At 38.3% G+C, this 17399-nt stretch overlaps 1 protein-coding gene across 3 annotated transcripts in view; it reads left to right on the top strand.

The window, feature by feature from the left end:
* The first annotated feature begins 1321 nt into the window (after window positions 1–1321).
* Window positions 1322–17399, top strand: part of kank3 (KN motif and ankyrin repeat domains 3) — a 42200-nt gene continuing 26122 nt past the window's right edge. For 2 of the 3 annotated variants that reach the window (XM_031859431.1, XM_031859429.1), the window contains exon 1: window positions 1322–15904. The gene's annotated coding sequence lies outside the window, so the exon portion shown is untranslated. The remainder of the gene's footprint in view (window positions 15905–17399) is intronic. The other variant, XM_031859428.1, reaches the window with a different exon arrangement.

Here is a 17399-nt window from a genome sequence, read left to right as displayed (position 1 = left end):
CAAAGAGGAGCTATATTTTCTTGTTGCACAGTTACAAAGTAGAGTATGATGAAACTAAACCTAACATTGACAACTGAACCAGTATACTTGTCATTTGTTTGTATTCGTGATATAGCCTCGGCCTCGGGACATTTACATCATTTGTTTGTACTGTGAGTGTCTGATTTGTGATCCAGTGCACGTATTGTCTGTGCATGCAGGCTGCCGTCCTGCACGTATCCCTAAACCTCCTGCTCTCAGCTTACATGAGGCGCAGCTTTGTGTCCGCAGCTCTGCTCAGAGGCAGCCTTGAGCCTTGTTTTAATAACAGCTGTTTCCTGTAAATGGGAATTCAGGGTTTCAGAAACTAGAAGATGTATTAAAATATATTTGTGGTGGTAGTTATCATAATATTTATCCAAATCTTCAGTTAGATTGTCAGACGGGAAACTAAGGGCGATTTGACATTTTTTTAAAGTTTCGCTCATTTTTATATTGACACTGCCAGCAAATCATTGTTTCATTCTAAAGAAATACAAGAGCCACACTCTAACTTTGGCTTATACATTTGATTTCCCCTGACGTAGTATCGTAGTGATACATGCTTCTTATTAAACGAATCCATCACAGGTTTATATGATTTCGTAAGTGGAAAGTTCCTTCTAGCCCCGACTTCACAAGATGAGATCATGTTGATGCTTTTAAAGATGTTGGCAGTCATGTAAAGCCTCATTCAGTTATTTGCATTCAGCTGCGTTAAAGCTGCACTAATAGTTATTTTTATATGAGCAATGTAAAAACACAGTATGTGTAATCTGGAAGGAGTTGCTCATAGTAATTGACCCACACATACAGTAAGTATCACCTGAATCTGTTGCTCAGCTCTACCGAGCGTTTTAGCGTCTTTCAGCTCATTGTTTTGGTTTTCTGGAACACGCGTTAGTATGGCAAAGTTCAAACGTGGATGTTGATTGCAGTGATGTGCCTGGATATATTTTAGGCTTGTAAATGACAATATTAACAAATATTTTACACATGCATTTCTGTATCTGTGACTTAAATGAGGTGAATGACACTGAGCGGCAGATATCTGATCATATTGTCCCGACACATCAGATAACTGGTTATCTGCAGATTAATTAATCTCAACAAATCACACTTTGACATGAGTTAAAAGACAGTTTTCATCTTCCAAAAACATCCAGAAACTTTCCTGAACCCCGAGGTCACTTTAACTATGTGCAGATTACAACAACACAGCATGTTCCATCAGATCTGCACATGTACAGGACATGAGCTTCCACTAAGGGGCGGGGTGGCGGTGGCGGGGGTAGACCGTGTCTTCAGGCACCAGTGGGTTAGTGTGTGAAAGTTGAGGCTGTTGTCACGTGTCTGGTGTGTTGCATCAGCCTCTCAAGGAAAGAAAAGATTCCCAAACTCTCTTTAGGATCTGATATACTCAGCTTGAGGGCGAGACCAACCAACAAAAGCAGAAGAGCTGCAGCTGGATCAGGATTTATTTTTAACTTTTGTTGTGATCTTCAACCTCGAGTGTTTGTGTAGTCTTTATCAGTCACCTTGAAAGATAAACACAGCCAATTCACAGAAGCACGAGATGAGAAAAAAATAAACCATTGACAGCAAATCTAAAATTAGTGTAACAGAGATTTGGGATTTGTTTGATTAGGCATTTCAGATTTATTTGAATGTTTTCATCACAGTTCTGTCTCATTCGTTTTCTATCTATATTTTCAACTAAGGGACACAAATCAACAGAAATCCTGTAACTTAATGTTAATGTTTTATACTTATTTATTTGGTTTAGAATGGTATCTGTCATTTTTGGAAAACAGTCTTTAGTCCCGTCTCGTCTCTTTTCTGTTTTCAACATATGGGAGTCAGCTCAGATAATTTGGCAGAAAAGCAAAGTGTGTGAAAGGTAACGTTCGTGACGTCATGGGGGATTCATAACAAAGCAGCTTTTATTTACAATTCAAAGGTTGATTCTCCGCTCATTCACATGCATCACTCTGACCTTTTACCCAGTTTCTCTTCTCACAGCATCTGTATCCTGGTGTTCCCTCTCGCTTTGGGACCAGTTGCCTTTTTTTTTTCTCCTCTTTTTTTTTTTTTTTTAAACCTGATTCTCTAGCTTGCACTTTAGCCTAGAAAGCAGCGTTGTTTCCTTGAGGCATCCACTCCCTGATCAAAGAGTACAACAGAGGTGAAGGCATGTCAGGCTGTGTAAATACCTTTCCTGTTTTCACGAGTGGGTTAATGAGGTTTTTAAGGCTACTGTGAAACACTGAATGTATAGTTTTACAGTGATTTAAATCAGCACTACTTTAGGTTCATCATCCTGTATCTTACCGTTAAATTAAACCACTTATTCTATTTATTTTTAGCTAATGTATAGTTCTGTTTGTAATCAAGCTTTTTATGTAATTTGTATATTTTTGAGCTGTAGTGATGGCGATGCCAGGTCCACCACTTTGATCCAGACTGAAACATCTGCCTTGAAATCTCATTCAGACATTCATGATCCCCAGAGGATGTACAGTATTTGAATGACTTAAGCGATTCCTCAGAATTCCACTTCAGCGGCAACAGCAGGTCAAAGTTATTACTTCTCCTGTGTAATATTTTGATATCTAGTAGATGAATCGAATTTAAATGTTGTACATTTATGGTCCCCAGAGGACGAATATGCAGGTGAATACAATTTTAATTTAACCACTACCATTTGTTTTCGTTCACTTACATTGGTGTGCTACGGATCAGAATCTAACTTTTGACTTCAACTGTTATGCATCTTACAGTTAGGTTAGGTTCTTTAGGATGGGCGTAAGAGCTTCACAAAGATGCAGTGCTCTAAACTAACTAGTTGGAGCGACATGTTCGACCACGTCTGCAGGCAAAGTGTGCATATAGCTGCACAACCATGCACACTTGAAGGAGCGGGGTAAACAGTCCGCCATCGTAGAGGGGACCGATAACAGCTTGATTGGGGATAACATTTAGTTGAAAGACGTGTTGCACTCGGTTGTAAACATGAAAAGTGACAGAAATAGTTGCTTTTAGAGAGAAAACAAGACTAGAGAGAGAGAATGTAAAGCCCTGACAACTTTCTCACTTCTGTACAGTTGGCCGATCACAGCGTGAAGTGTGTGTAAATTGTCGGTTTTGGAAAGTTACTGAAGTTGTCGGAAGCAGTGTTCTCAGTCTTGACGTTGGAAAGGTGTGTTGGGAGGGAGGAGGGGGTTTCCAACACGTTTTGACCATCGGACAGGCAGCAGAAGCATCCTGACATGTTTAATCTTGTTTAGAGTAACTTGAACAGTCGTAGCCTACAACTTGGACCAGCGCTGTTTTACATGACACCTCCCTGTGTGATGTCTTTCTTTTACATCCTGTTAAGACAGGATGATGGTTCCTCATTTCAACAAACGTACACCTGACAATCTGTCTAAACTCATCTTTAAACTTCCTCAGCGTCTCATTGCATGAAATATAAATACCTCACCGACCTCTGCTTCATTTCTTAACATGAAACCCTGCTTGACCTTTGTTTGTGGTGTTATTCATCAGGTACTAACCTTTGCTTCAGTCAAGAAAGTTACTCACATGAGGCTTCACTGGTTCACTGCACCCACCATCACATTGCTTCACGCTCTGCTGGGCCGTGACTTCTGCTGTAAGAGGGTCAAATCACTTCTCTTACACGGTTCACCTTTCACCCAGAAACTGGTAGGAAAGCCTCTGGGTGTGAAAATAACTTTACTTGTAACCACATGCAGATTTCTTACTGATTGTTGGTTTTTCAGTTAGTTTTCTTTGCTTTATTGTTTTATAGTTTTTTGTGTTTTGGGATATTTTCAATTATGAGAAAATAATCTAAATTTGTTTTTAAACATGGCCCAAATGTTATATAATATTATCGTAGTCATCAGAAGATTAAAAACATCATCAAGAGACATTTTACAAAGTTTAATCACTTGACATATTTGACAGTTTAGTTCTATTTGTTATATTTTGTAAAGGAATCTTTCCTAGTAAGTTGCTGATCACTGCTACTTTGCACTTACAATTATTATGTGTTTTGTATTATGCTAAAATTAGTTGTCTATTTTTAGTTAGTGAAAAGGATTTCTGGATGAATATTTAGAAAATAAAGACACATTAAAATAATCTGCTGAAACCAAACTTAATTAAACATTTTATAATTTCTTTTTTTTACTGAATTTCCATTCAACATTCCAACATTAACATCAGCTCACAGCAAATACATACAAAATACCAAAAGGGAAACAAAGGAATACTAGACATTGTAAAATCGTACACATCGACAGGAAATTGTCCAATTTCTAAAATAAAGCAGAAAAAGGGTTGCCAGATCTAAAACCTTCTGCTTTAGCCAAGACCAGTGTCACTTATTGGAGTTTGACATGTGCCACTGAATCCTCCAGCCAGTGTTTATGACATGATGGTGGTTCAGTCCCTTTTCATTTGAAGATAATTAGTCGTGTAAAGAAGGGTGCAGACTTAGCTTTGTTAGCTGTGACATTCAAATCTTCAGGGACCAACACTAGTATGGACGTAAAAAGGTTTTGATCAATAACTGTGATGCATTAATTTGAAAGGGAAAACCATTGTTCAGCTGCAGACAGGACCAAAACATGTGGATGTCCCAATCACGCCCAAATCTTAAACAATTCTCATCTACTCATGAACTAATCCTAAAAGTTAGCTGCAGGTCAGGTGGAGCTCTTGAAGCTGTAGCCTAACTGCCAAGGCATTTCTGATCTTTATACACAAGCATTAGTTTAATACAATGTGCAAATAAAATCTAATTTCACATTAAACTTAAATATCAATGAGATGGATATGGTCATGTTTTTGTGACAATACTTCAAATACACTACAGTAAATTATTAGAAATTGATAATAAAAATAATCTTAAATTAAAGCCCCTAATTTTATGATTCATGACTTGAACTCGTTTTTCTGAAGCCAAACAAGGAGCTCCTTTCCCTCCTCAGAGGTCTTGAAGCTGATGCCAAATGTGTTTATTACTTCATCCTGTTTGGCCCCACCTGGACTCTCCTTCGGGTCGCAGCGAAGAAAACATGTTTTGTTGCCAGTGTCTGGACTTTGATTTGAACGTGAAAGACGGGTGTCCTTCTATCTCCATCCCGTCAGTGCCATTCGCTACTCAGCTGGGAAATAGCTTTTTGTTCTGATAAAGAGCTGCTGGTGTTTGGCCTCCAACTCTTTTTTTCCCCTCTCTGGTTGCTCACTGTGTACAAAGGTTTCTACAAAGTTACCAACACAGAACGATAGAGGTCAAAGTTCAATACTTTATTGTTATGTCGACACAGTTGAGAGGAATTTGTCTCAGTGCATCTCTAAGAAACAGTCAAAAAACATCAATAAATAACAGTGAAAACAGTTAGCACATTTCTCCATAAATGTATGATAAACTGATACAACCCTGGAGTACTTTGTTCTGCTACTATCTACTTTTTTCTTTTGAAGTGCTTGTTGACTGACGCTTGTGGAATTTAAAAGTGTCAATCTTCTCCCCTATCGCGGTTATTATTTCTTTGATCGTAGCGATGTTTACAATCAGGCTGTTTTCCCTACACCACTCCACGAGGACTAAATTAAAAGCTTAACTAAAAAGAATAAAACCCTTTCATAAATGGTGGGGCCTCCAGGTGCTGCAGGATTCTGTGAAGGCACATAGACACAGCTTCCTCTAGACACACGCATCTTTATGTAATCGAGAAAGCTCACCAGAGGATGTTCTTCCTCAGACTGCTCCAAAAAAAAAAGATAAGCATCCTCCCGAAAGTTCACACCCAATTCTACAGAGCCACCATCAAGAGTGTCCTCACCTCTTCCATCACAGTGTGGTTCCCCGCATCCTTTGCCAACACCAACCACACACTGGAACGCATTGTGCAAACAGCCTGGTGGCTCATAGGCCAGGAACAGGTGCCTGTGAATGTTCTGCCCGATGCCAGAGACAGAAAGCGGGCCAGTAGGATAGTGGCTGACCCATCAGTGTTTGCAGGAATTCCTCTGCCAATATACTGACTATCATTTTCAATTAAATAATCTAAAATGTTTTGTGAAACGTTGACATCCATGTCTGTCCAAAAAAATCATCATTTTATAGTATTATACAATTATGTAAATAGTAATAATTAGCAAATTAATTCTGGAGTACTTTTTTCAACCTGTTGTACCATGAATATTTTACTTTTTTTCTACATGCTAAACTGACTATTTTCAACCCACTGTACTAAGAATTGTTTTGACATGCTATACCACTTTTTTAGACACGCTAAACTATGCCGTTCCTATTATTTTTCATGTCAAGCTATACTAATGTTTTTTTATGACCAACTATACCATTACATTTTCATGGCATCTTTTTAATGACTTACTTACAGTTTTGTATGGCATACTATACTATGACTTAAACTTAAACTACAATATACAATAGTATACAATTTTGATGTCATAGATAGTATAGTATGACGTACCATTTTTATGACATACTATACTATGACTTTTTTATATTTTTACCACACACTATACTATGACATTTCCATGGCATACTATACTATGACTTTTTAAATTAAAATAAAAAAAAATGTCATGACTTCTTTTGACATACTATCCCATGACATTTTTATTTTTATGCCATACAATACTCTTGATGTCATTTTGAAATTTTTCTGGTATACTACACTGCAACAATTTGTTGGGGCTTTTTTCACTTCAACTAATCTTCAGTTTCCCAGCTTTCAAGTAAAGTATACCTCTATGTGTTATATGCTGATGACCTGCTATGTCCCCCTAAATATCCTCTGTCCCCTCCTAAAAAAAGACTAAAAGCAGCAGCCAGACCAGGAGGCACAATTTTATATTTTAAAGTGTCATTAAAATTGTCTCGGAATTTTTAAACATTTACTTTTACATTTACATTTCCCATGTAAAATATAGAGGTAGTAGCTAAATGTACTTCTACTTTGTTACTCATCACCTGTACAAGAGAGGAATAATAACCACTGACTAAATATATTAAGTAAAAATGTACTGTTTCAGTGCTTTTTTAAATAATCTTCTAATAAAATGATAACTAAATCTAAAACATTCAGGCATGTGTTCATTACTTGCATTTAAACAAGGCAAAAAAAAATAAACTATTTTTTTATTCAATTTCCTGTTGTGTCAACCTATTAACTTTGATGTATTTATCTCCTGCTTTAACATTTACAGTTTCTTTAAAGCTGCAATGATAGTTGTGATTTGTGGCCACTTGGGGAAAGCAGAACACGCCGTCAACACAACTCACTATTATATCTTTATAAAGTCGTCAAACAGTTGCTTATTTACACAGCTACAAAGCAACATCATTATATAATTAATTGTGTTTCTGGTCAATATGAATCTACCCTTAGCTGTGTTTGGTCCATCAACTCCTGAGGGACATATCTGTCTCTTTACCATCACTCCTCCTGTCCTGTCTCTTGGTGTGTGTGGTGTTTTGACAGCATCATGTTGAGGGTTGTTTCTGCCGGCTCTTGTTCTAATGACAAAGAACATATTTGCTTGAAAGCTCAAACGAATGTTTCTCAAGTCAAGAATTAACTTTGGAACCCCATATTGCCGCTAGACATATAGACCTAATAAATCCTTTAAATCTGAAGGACTGTTCATAAGCTGAAAGATGTGAACTGAACTGAACATGAGCCTAATTTAAATGACTTAAGTAAAAAGAAACAGCTTGAGCCGGATGCAGTGGAAACTAAAACTAAATAAGAACATTAATCATAATCTAACTCCAGCTGTATTGAAGTAGCATACCAGTTCTCTCTGAAATGCAGTGAAGTACAGGTATAAAGTAGCATTCAATTAAAACACTCAAGGAAAGTAAAAGTATTCCTACCTACCAAAATGTACTTTCCAGCACTATTATTAAACAGTACTATGTTGTGGACTGTCGGTTTCAGGTACGAAAATGCTCTGACTGCCTTCAAACTGAAAGACAACAGCGTCCTCATCTGCTTGATGGAAGATATTGTACTTTCTGATGTTTTATGGTTGTAGTCTTGGCTGTTTATTTTAATATAAACAAATATGGTTTCGTCTAAAACTGTGAAGGGCATAAAAAAGAAAATATTGCGTGAGCGCTGGTTGACTTTGATACGAACAGACCACATCGATATTAGATATTTAGACTGAACAACCTAAGAAAAGACTTCTAAAACAAGCTAAATGGGTTTAAAGTATGTGGATTAACTTGATATTGTGAAAACGTTATATCGGTTGATCGGCCTCATGTTTTGCGACTATGAACAAATGTAACGACGCATTTTGTCGACCAAACTGACGAACAAGTCCCGCCCCCTTTCGTCACCAGCCCGGCGCCGTGTTTTTCGTTCCTGATTGGAGGATTCAGCTGTCTGTCATTGATTCCTTCGCACTGTAACCAGCGGCAAACTAACAGCAATCTGAAAGAAGCTGGTCAAAATCCACAGTTAGACCGGAAATGACTGGGTCAAACAGGATTCTGCCTTCAAAATAAAAGCACATGGTGGGACACGCGTGCTAAAATGCAGCCTGCAGAGTGTCAAGTATGTTTTTCACACTATGACAATTTATCTTGTTGCCATGTCAGGCTACTATAGCATTATTGGGCATGTATTTAATATAATTATGTAACTTAAATGACACATCAATCAACTTTTACCTCACACTTGCACACAATCAAATGTAGCCTATTTTGAATTGATCCTACAGTCTAGGCAACAATGTATCACTCGTATATGAAAGTAAATGTGTCTGCTTCTTGTTCTCAAATCTTATGTTTATTGTCAATGCAACATCATGGGTTCCACACAAGCAGGTTTTGCGTACGCAAAAAAAGATTTTATATTGTAGTGAAATGTAAAAAAAAGTATAAGCAGCATATCTGCTGCAGCAACGCAGCATAAAAACAAAACGAAAGTGGCAACTGCTTATATACGACTAACAAAAAAAATCATGTTCAACATTGTCGTTTTATTTTTAAATCCCAAACCGGAAAACGTATTTTATATATTGTGTACCTTGACACAAGTCAGGGGTAGGAGTTTTTTTTTTTTTTTTTTTCATCTTCTCCTCCCAAACTTTTCTTACCTTCTCCAGAAAGTCATGACAAGTCTCAGTGAGACTGGACGGACACACGGCAGAAGGTAGGAAACAGCCCGAGGGATCGATGACCACACACTGACACTGATACCTATTGATTCGCTGATTATTGCCACGCTCCAGGAACTAACAACACAAAGATTTACTCTGCATGTGTTTTAGTTATTAGCCTCAAAGTGTTGCGGTGAATTATTGTAAGAAGTACTCGTCGGCTGCAGGAAATCTATATATTTGTGATGCTCCTGTAATATCACTGTCCTACTACGCTTATGTGTTTATAATCATGTTGTGCTTTTTTGCGTTTTTAACTTCCAGGAATGTAGCCAAAATCCTTTGATTTTCAATAGAGACCTATAGAAACAATAGAGAATTGTTTCTATCTTTAAAGTCATATGTCTATTATTGCTTTTTATAGCCCTAAAAAGTGACTGTAACTCTGTCATTTCTAAAATACTTAATTGTATTACCATTACTACTTAGCTTGTTCTTTTTCTTTTCTCTACCTCCTTTTCCCCGTCTCTCTCCCATTCAGGACTTCTGTTTGCGAAGTGTTATGCATAAAGTTGGTTTGCTTGCTAGTAGAGCAGAATAAATATCTCTAATAGTGTTGTGTGTGAGGCTCCTAATGGGATGAAAACGCCCCCCTCTCTTGTCAGAAGTGTTGAACCCTATATATAGTTGGTAGAGACCAAATACAGAGCTAAACAGTTCATATTTGACTTATAGCCACTAGGCTGACACAAACACAACTCTTCTGGATGTGTAAATAAGCTATTTGCTATCAAGCTCAACATATCAACTTAAAAAGTGATATTATGTCAATGTGTTCACATCTTGTTTTTGCTGCTCCCCTAGTGGTCAGTTATTGCAGGTTTAACCAAAGTTAATTTTCCATAACCAGCATCCTGTTTTCTCTAAACCTTAAACATACTTTAGTTGCCACATGCAGATACCAAAGAACAAAATCCTTTTAAATGATATCGACGTTGGATGTTAACAAACGATGTAATTGCATCCTCGATTTTATTTTGCAGAATTGGCCAATATTGTTGTTTCTGGTGATCGGGTGTGTTTACAGAGGTATAGTGGAAGGATTCAGGAAAAGGAAGCAACATTTGGTTCTAAAGACAAGTTTGAAAGAGCGTCCAGTTTGATGATCGATGATGATGGCCGCTACTGGATGGGAGAGCGTTTCTGCCATTGTGCGATATTACGCAGATACAGTCTACTGACTCAAATAGCTAGAATGGGTATTGGTGACAAAGTGGCTGATCTATTCTATTCAATTCTATATTATATACTATATACGTTACTCACTGGAATTTTAATCCCTGTTTAAATTTAGACAAATTTAGACGGCCGATAGCAGAAGCTCCAGTATTGGTATCATGGCTGAAAAGAGTCTGATCGGTGCGTCCTAATTGTACGTTTATGTTTCTTCTTTATGAGTGTGGCTAAATTATTTAATACCAACCATATAAAGGGTTTCTCTGTAGCCTTAATGGATAAAAGGCTACAGAGAAACAATACATGTTTATTTATTTCAGTCAGGAATGTCAGGATGCCGTGGCCTTTTTGTGGAACTTCCTCTTTAGCGTCTTCTTGTAAAAATGAAACAGAAATTAAAGCTGGAGGGTATTTCTTAATGTTGGTTTTGATATGTAACCAAGGCAAATATCTCAAATTGACGAGACAACCTGCTGTACAAAGATGACATGAGTAAGCAGAGACGTGTCCCTTTGAGTCAGTGTTTATCGCTCAACAACCTTTCTGGCTGAGGGGAAACAGGACTCTGGGGTTTTCACTTACTGCTGTCGTCTCAAAAATAGATTGACTGTAAGTTTAGTTGGAGGTGTCAGGAGCTCAGTGTTACACTTTGATACTCTGGATATTTCCTCTCTTGCTCCAGTTATTTTTTGCCTTTATACACACACTCCCTAACTCATACTTTCTTGCCTTGCACCTAAGAACAGAGGGAGGACAGTTTATTAAATTAAAACTGAATTAAATTTGGGTGTGTGCTCTCACTCACGAGCTTGATAAGATGCATGCCGTCGTATTTTTAGCTCTATTACGAGTGGTTTTATTTTAGCCCCTCCAGACTGAGTAACTCTGCACTGCAGTGACATGATGAGCGAAGAGAAAGCTGGACTCACCAGCGTTAAGATGACAGCACACTAAAGTCAAAATCTGCATTTTTTCACAGGTAATCTGGTGGGTTTGCAATCCTAAATAAACCCCTGAATGAGAATAAAATCGCTGCTGTGTGCAGAAACATTTTTCAGCCTCATTCAACATCTTCACTGGATTGCTCTTGTGTTGAATGACGTCCATTTGAAGGACCACTGAGTGCAGCTTTAAGTGGGCATTCAGGCGTTGGTTGGGCCGTGTTGTTTCAGATGCAGGTTAGACAATGAAACGGTTTGAGTAACAAATTAATTTGTTTCAAGGCTCAACAGATGCCAAACCACTGTACAGAGGGTCTGTCACATCTTATGACTCCTGGAGAGATATCACGGCAGCAACTATTCAATCTTTTGTCACGACAATCACAAAGTAAACGGTGCGAATACACAGCTGATGCTACAAAGTAAGGCACCAGGATTGTGCCCTTACAGGGCACCAACACTGGAATTTTCCGGATGACACTGTGTTGTTTTGCCGGTGTTGGCAAACGCACTATTACTGAGGCCCTGTATTCAAGTACAACTTCAAGGTACATTTACTTTATTTGAATATTTCCATTGTATACTACTTTATACTTCTACTCCATCACACACAATGTTGTAATTATTACTCCACTATATTTATTTAACAGCTTACGTACTTATCGTACTTACTTTTTCTAAATGTCTTTGCATTATGAGTACTTTTACTTTTAATACTTTAAATTACATTTAGTTGATGGTACCTCTGTACTTTTACTTATGTTTTTGAATGCAGGACTTTCACTTGTTATGGGGTATTTTTCTGTATTTTAATATTTCTTCCACTACTGGTTGCTGGACTGGCCTCTGTGAAATTTATTTTAATGCCGTGTAAAAGTTGGTCTGAACGCCTCCCTGTTAAAGGTGGCGGCATTTGTTTATGAGTTGAAGGAAGAATCTTGAGCTTGTACTATTTGTTATTAAAGCGGATACCCACTGATTAAATAAGAACAATTCCAGGAGAATTTAAACAAATAAATGTTCTGCTCTGTGAATCTATGTGGTTTGTTTACCTTTTAGTTGAGGCAATTTTTATTCTTCCAATCTAAGGCAACAATTAGTTTTAAGTGTCGGAGCTGTGTGGAACCTGAGAGCAGGAGGTTGTCATCATAATTAGCAGGCATCCAGGCTTAGAAAATGGAAATTACCACTTTCAGCTTCATGCCAGATCCTCTGATTGGAGTGGCTTTCCCAACTGTCCCTGAAAGGAGAGAAGCCTTTCAGAAGTTCAGTGTGTTTGAGTGAAGCAGCTGTGAGTTGTCTACATGTAGTTTTAGTTTTCACAAGGTAGAACATTTTTTTTTTTTTTTGATTTATCCTGATTTTTGTTGCAGAGACCATGTTGAAATATTTTAAAACAATGGCTCCAGAGTTGACTTCCAGCTGGACGGGAAGTTTAGAGCAATTACAATTCAAGAACACAACACTGTACACAGTGGAATGTAATAAGTAGAAATGACACAAATCTTTAACAGTAAAACAAAGGCTGTTGTGTTGTCTTAGTTCTTTGTAGCTGGTAGACACTTAAATATTCAGAGTTCATCATAATATTATTTGTCCGATTAGTCTCGAGATGTGACTCGTGAAACAAAAAACCAACAACTTAGGTTTTGTTTGGGATTTTTGCCGATTGAGTTTGTATTTAATTGTTTAATTGTTAATTGTTAGTCTTTTAAAAATTCTCCAGATGACAGATTCATGGTTTTGTAGAAATGCAACTTACTTTATTAATTTAGTTGTCTGATTATCTTTTATTATGAAGTCCTTCCTCTTGGCCTTTTGCATGAATTCAATCAAGTCTCTTGTATAATTCTGAATAGCTTCAGTAGAAATGAGACACTGGAAAACTCTCTGTGACTTTTTAGTGGGATCAATTTACTGTTTGTTTTGGTCTTTTCACAGGATTTGTTTACATATATACAATTACATATATCACCAGATTTATCCTTTAAAATGTTGCAAATGACTGTACATAAAGGAGCAATGCCTTCTAATGACTGTAGTAAAACAGGACAATACTATGTATTAAAAGGTTAGCGTCTACCACGGTGGTCCAATCAGACGCTCGTCCCTCTGCTCTCTCCACTGCCTGAGAAACTCTGAATGAAAAACACAGGGCTAAAAATACCCACATTCACTGAAGTACTTGGGCAGAGCTTGGGAAAGAAGAAGCACTAATCAAACTGTGTGCACTAACATCAGGCTGAGAAAACGTCAAACGGAGAAATCACTGCTGCATGTTGATTCATCTGGAGGATCTGTTTAGTCTAGACTCGGATCGTGATTTACAGGTTGGGATTCTTGACCCTGAAAGGCTTTTTGGCGGGTAAAATGGTGAAAGACTGGTTTGACTCTTGTGGTTTGAGCACCAAAAAGGTCAGACTCTCGTTGTGCCTGAGCTGACCACTTCTCTCTGTGGAAGAACCAAACCACGACTGCTTTTGGAAACACTTCCTGCATGTCACTGTGAGGCCGGAAACATTTTCAACCCAATTTAAATTTTTGGATCAAACAATGAAAGTTTTTGTGCGCCGCTAAAGAGAGCGAGACGTTTGTGGTTGTACTCGAACCTTCTCTGATGCTGTAACGAGATTTTGAATCTAAGGCCTGAGGAAAAAGTCAGGGCAGAGCGAGGCCTTGAACTCTAGTTTAGTGCGTGTTCTGTAGCACAGAGATCACCTCTGTTCACCGGCTCATAATGGAGGAAATGTTGTGGAAAAGCACATCTGCCCTATGAAGTCATAGGCAGAGGCTGAACAACACTGACATGTTCAGTTCCCACTGCAGCCACCAACATGAAAACTATCTTTTGTATCCTAATGTTACCGCCTGACTTCTTAAAAATGTAATGCTTTTATGAATATCAGTCATTTTGTAAAGCATTCTGTGAAAGGCTTTATTTAAGGAAAAGGCAAAAAAAAATATAAAATACCTGTTCCACTTTCTAATAGAATCTAATTTAATCTTTAAAAGTCATAACTAACGGCTTTATTCATGTTTTAAAGTAATTTCCTCCTCCTTGACAGATCAGTTATAAGCAATTAAAAAGAATAACTTTTTTGCGTAGCCATGTTGTTAAACATCTCTGTGGCTGCTTTGTCATTAATAGTGAAGTCATTAATAAAGGGATGAGTTTCTCACTTTCTAAAAGCCATCAAGTTGTTCTTTTTCCAGAAGTTCAGACGGTCCATTGGAAAGTCTCACTAGAGAGAGTCTGAACTAAAGAGCTGAGTGATGGAGCCTGAGGTAACCTGACAACCTGAATATTGGTTGTTATTGCTTAAAACTCATCTAGTACATTATTTATCAACCAAAATATTGAAAAACAGACCAATAAAACGGCAAAAACAAGGCGGTAAATAGTTGTGTAATGTAACAGAAGAGGCGGCAGAAGAAGAGCAAGTAAAAGCCAAATTCTATGAAAGGAGTCTCCTTTGCAATCCGGCTGAGATCAATGTGCAGGTTGTCTCGGCATCTGCTGCATGCCATCGATATGTTCAATTATGTTTTGTAATGCCTGGCAGACATCAGATTGCCTCTCAGGAGTAACGAGCAGCCCAAAGTTGAGAAGCTAACTGAATCCGCGCCTGCAAGGAAAACTGAATAAGACCCCAACAAACATGTATTTTCCACAGGAGCAGCTCCGCGGCGATGAAGGTGTGTTCGCAGGAGCTTTGGGAGACATTTCAAAGACCTACGTGCACCCAGTGCCTTGTCATTACCCCGACGCTCTCCATCAAAGCGATGCTTGAACTGGTATAATTTCCACCGGTGACGGAAACAACTTGATGATATACATATTTCAGTTGTTTCTGGGCAGAAAGCTGCTGACATCTGGTCCTGTTCTGTAGTTATGAGAATCAAACATCTGGAGACTCCAGTTGCTACTGCTGTGACAGAGACAAATGTTGAATATCTAGGTCAACTCAGAGAGACTTTTAGAGGCGCATCAAGCTGGTTTGTTTTCGTTATTTGCTTGTCTAGAAAACAAACAGCTGAAGGGAATGTAGGAAAAAGTAAATGTGCAGAAAGAAACATATTTTTAGATGGAGAACTCGGTTAAGTCTTTTCTTGGATATTTAAAAAGCAGCTTCTACAAAGGTTCAGTTTGTCTTGTCAGGAAAACAGGCCTGGAGAGCGTGTCTCACCACGGAGGGAAAACAAAGTGTTTCAGTCCAAAATACAACGTGACATCAGAACTGGAAATTGGGTAAAACTTGATTTGTGAACGCTGCTTTGTTTCAGGGTCGGGTGGGGTTGGGGGGTTGTCAGGCATGGGACCGCCTCAGTCTCAGCTGACTGGATAATGCTGTTGCAGCTGACTGGGACACTGTGCAGCTCTGCAAACTGATGCTCGCAGCATTGTTTCCAGAAAGAAACATATAATTTTGCTATTCCAAGAATTCATTCAGGTCCAGTCAGGTCGTTTGGTTCTGTGGTCGTCCATATTTGAATCTTTACTGGATGGAAAACCGCAATGCAGTTTTCACAAAAGATGCAGAAGTTTGTTGCTGGTAAGAGAGAATATATACCAGAATACTTTTACAATTTTTCACCCCGACTGTTCTCTTCAGACCTGCTAGTTGTTGGTGGTTTATCTTGTGACTGTTGGTAGTTGGTTGATGGTCAGTATCTTCCTCTTGGCCCTGGGTTTCTCCGTGCACGAATTTCAGAATTTATCCTGCATGAATTTAGAAATAAAAGGGGAATTAATTAGTATAGTATATACAGATATAGATGCAGAGTTCAATATGTTTTCAGACTAAATTCAGTAATTAACTGGTCATTAAGAACGATGGTTTAAAGGGTTAAAAATGATATAAAATAACCCTTTGTATAAATACAGCAATTATGTATGCTTAATATTAGACCTGATATGATTAGCAAAACTTTATATTTTACATTTACAGTCATACAGGAAATGAAAACCAGATTAAAGAATAGACCTTTAGTTCCTTGATCTAAATCACACACAATCCATGATAGGTCAAGTAAAAATGCATACAAACCTATACAATTGCAACTATGTCCCCAGATCAATAGCTCTAATGGAGCAGAAGCTCAGTAAAGCAGCCCACTGTGCAGCAGCCAAAGATTCAAACGGATTGTAAAATGATGCAGACAGAATCCAGCTACGAAGTGAAAGTTCATGTTATTATACATCTGCACGAATGACGTTATTCCACGGCTCCACATCAGCTGATTCGTCATGACGTGTCGCTATAACTTATTCAGGCTGACCCACGGACGCAGCAGCCCACAGGTGACTGGGATCTTACTCTGTTTGCCCAATGGCCAGTACATGCCTGAAATAATTGATATTTTTAAACATACCTGTAAGAGATGCACAAGTCCTCCCACAGTTTCTTCATTTGTCTCTCCATTTGTTGCCTTTTTGGGGCCATTGTTTCCAAATTTGTCAAGGCAGCGCTACCATGTCCAGCTGTTCTGTTGCCCCTCTGGCACTTGTTGCCGTACTATAGCAAGTGAGTCGCATGTATGTAGCAGAGGCGCTGTGGGCATGTGAGTATTTTATGAAAACTAGACCGTTTCTTACGAAAAGTCGTGCTCGGTGTGAAACGGCTTTTCCCCAGCAACTTTATTTAATTTAATTTGTGACATTTCGGGGGCGTCTGGTGTGGAGAAAACAACGAGGCCTCACAAAACTTCTGGAAAACAGCGTCGCCACCAAACAGGCATAAAGCCTCATTGTGGAGGCTGAATGTGGCTGATTGTGTTTGCTGGAGGATCTGGAAGGAAGAGGGAGGGGAGGCAGGACGCATGTGATGTTTGAAGTCAACCTAGAGGTGATTTACAAAAGAAACGATTTCTCATTTAATCTGGATACAGCAGGACACGCAAGATGTTAGAGATGTGATGCCAGTGTGTGATTTATGTTGAAGAGATGACGGAGAGGAAGTCACACTACTCTGTTAGTGTGTGTGTGTTTGTACGCACACATATATATATATATATATATATATATATATATATATATATATATATATA

This window comes from Anarrhichthys ocellatus, unplaced genomic scaffold, assembly GCF_004355925.1.
Source record: "Anarrhichthys ocellatus isolate YVR2014 unplaced genomic scaffold, GSC_Weel_1.0 scaffold22, whole genome shotgun sequence".
NCBI classification, from domain to species: Eukaryota; Metazoa; Chordata; class Actinopteri; order Perciformes; family Anarhichadidae; genus Anarrhichthys; species Anarrhichthys ocellatus.
Note: the sequence above shows the minus strand (reverse complement) of the source record. Positions and strands in the feature narration are given on the sequence as shown.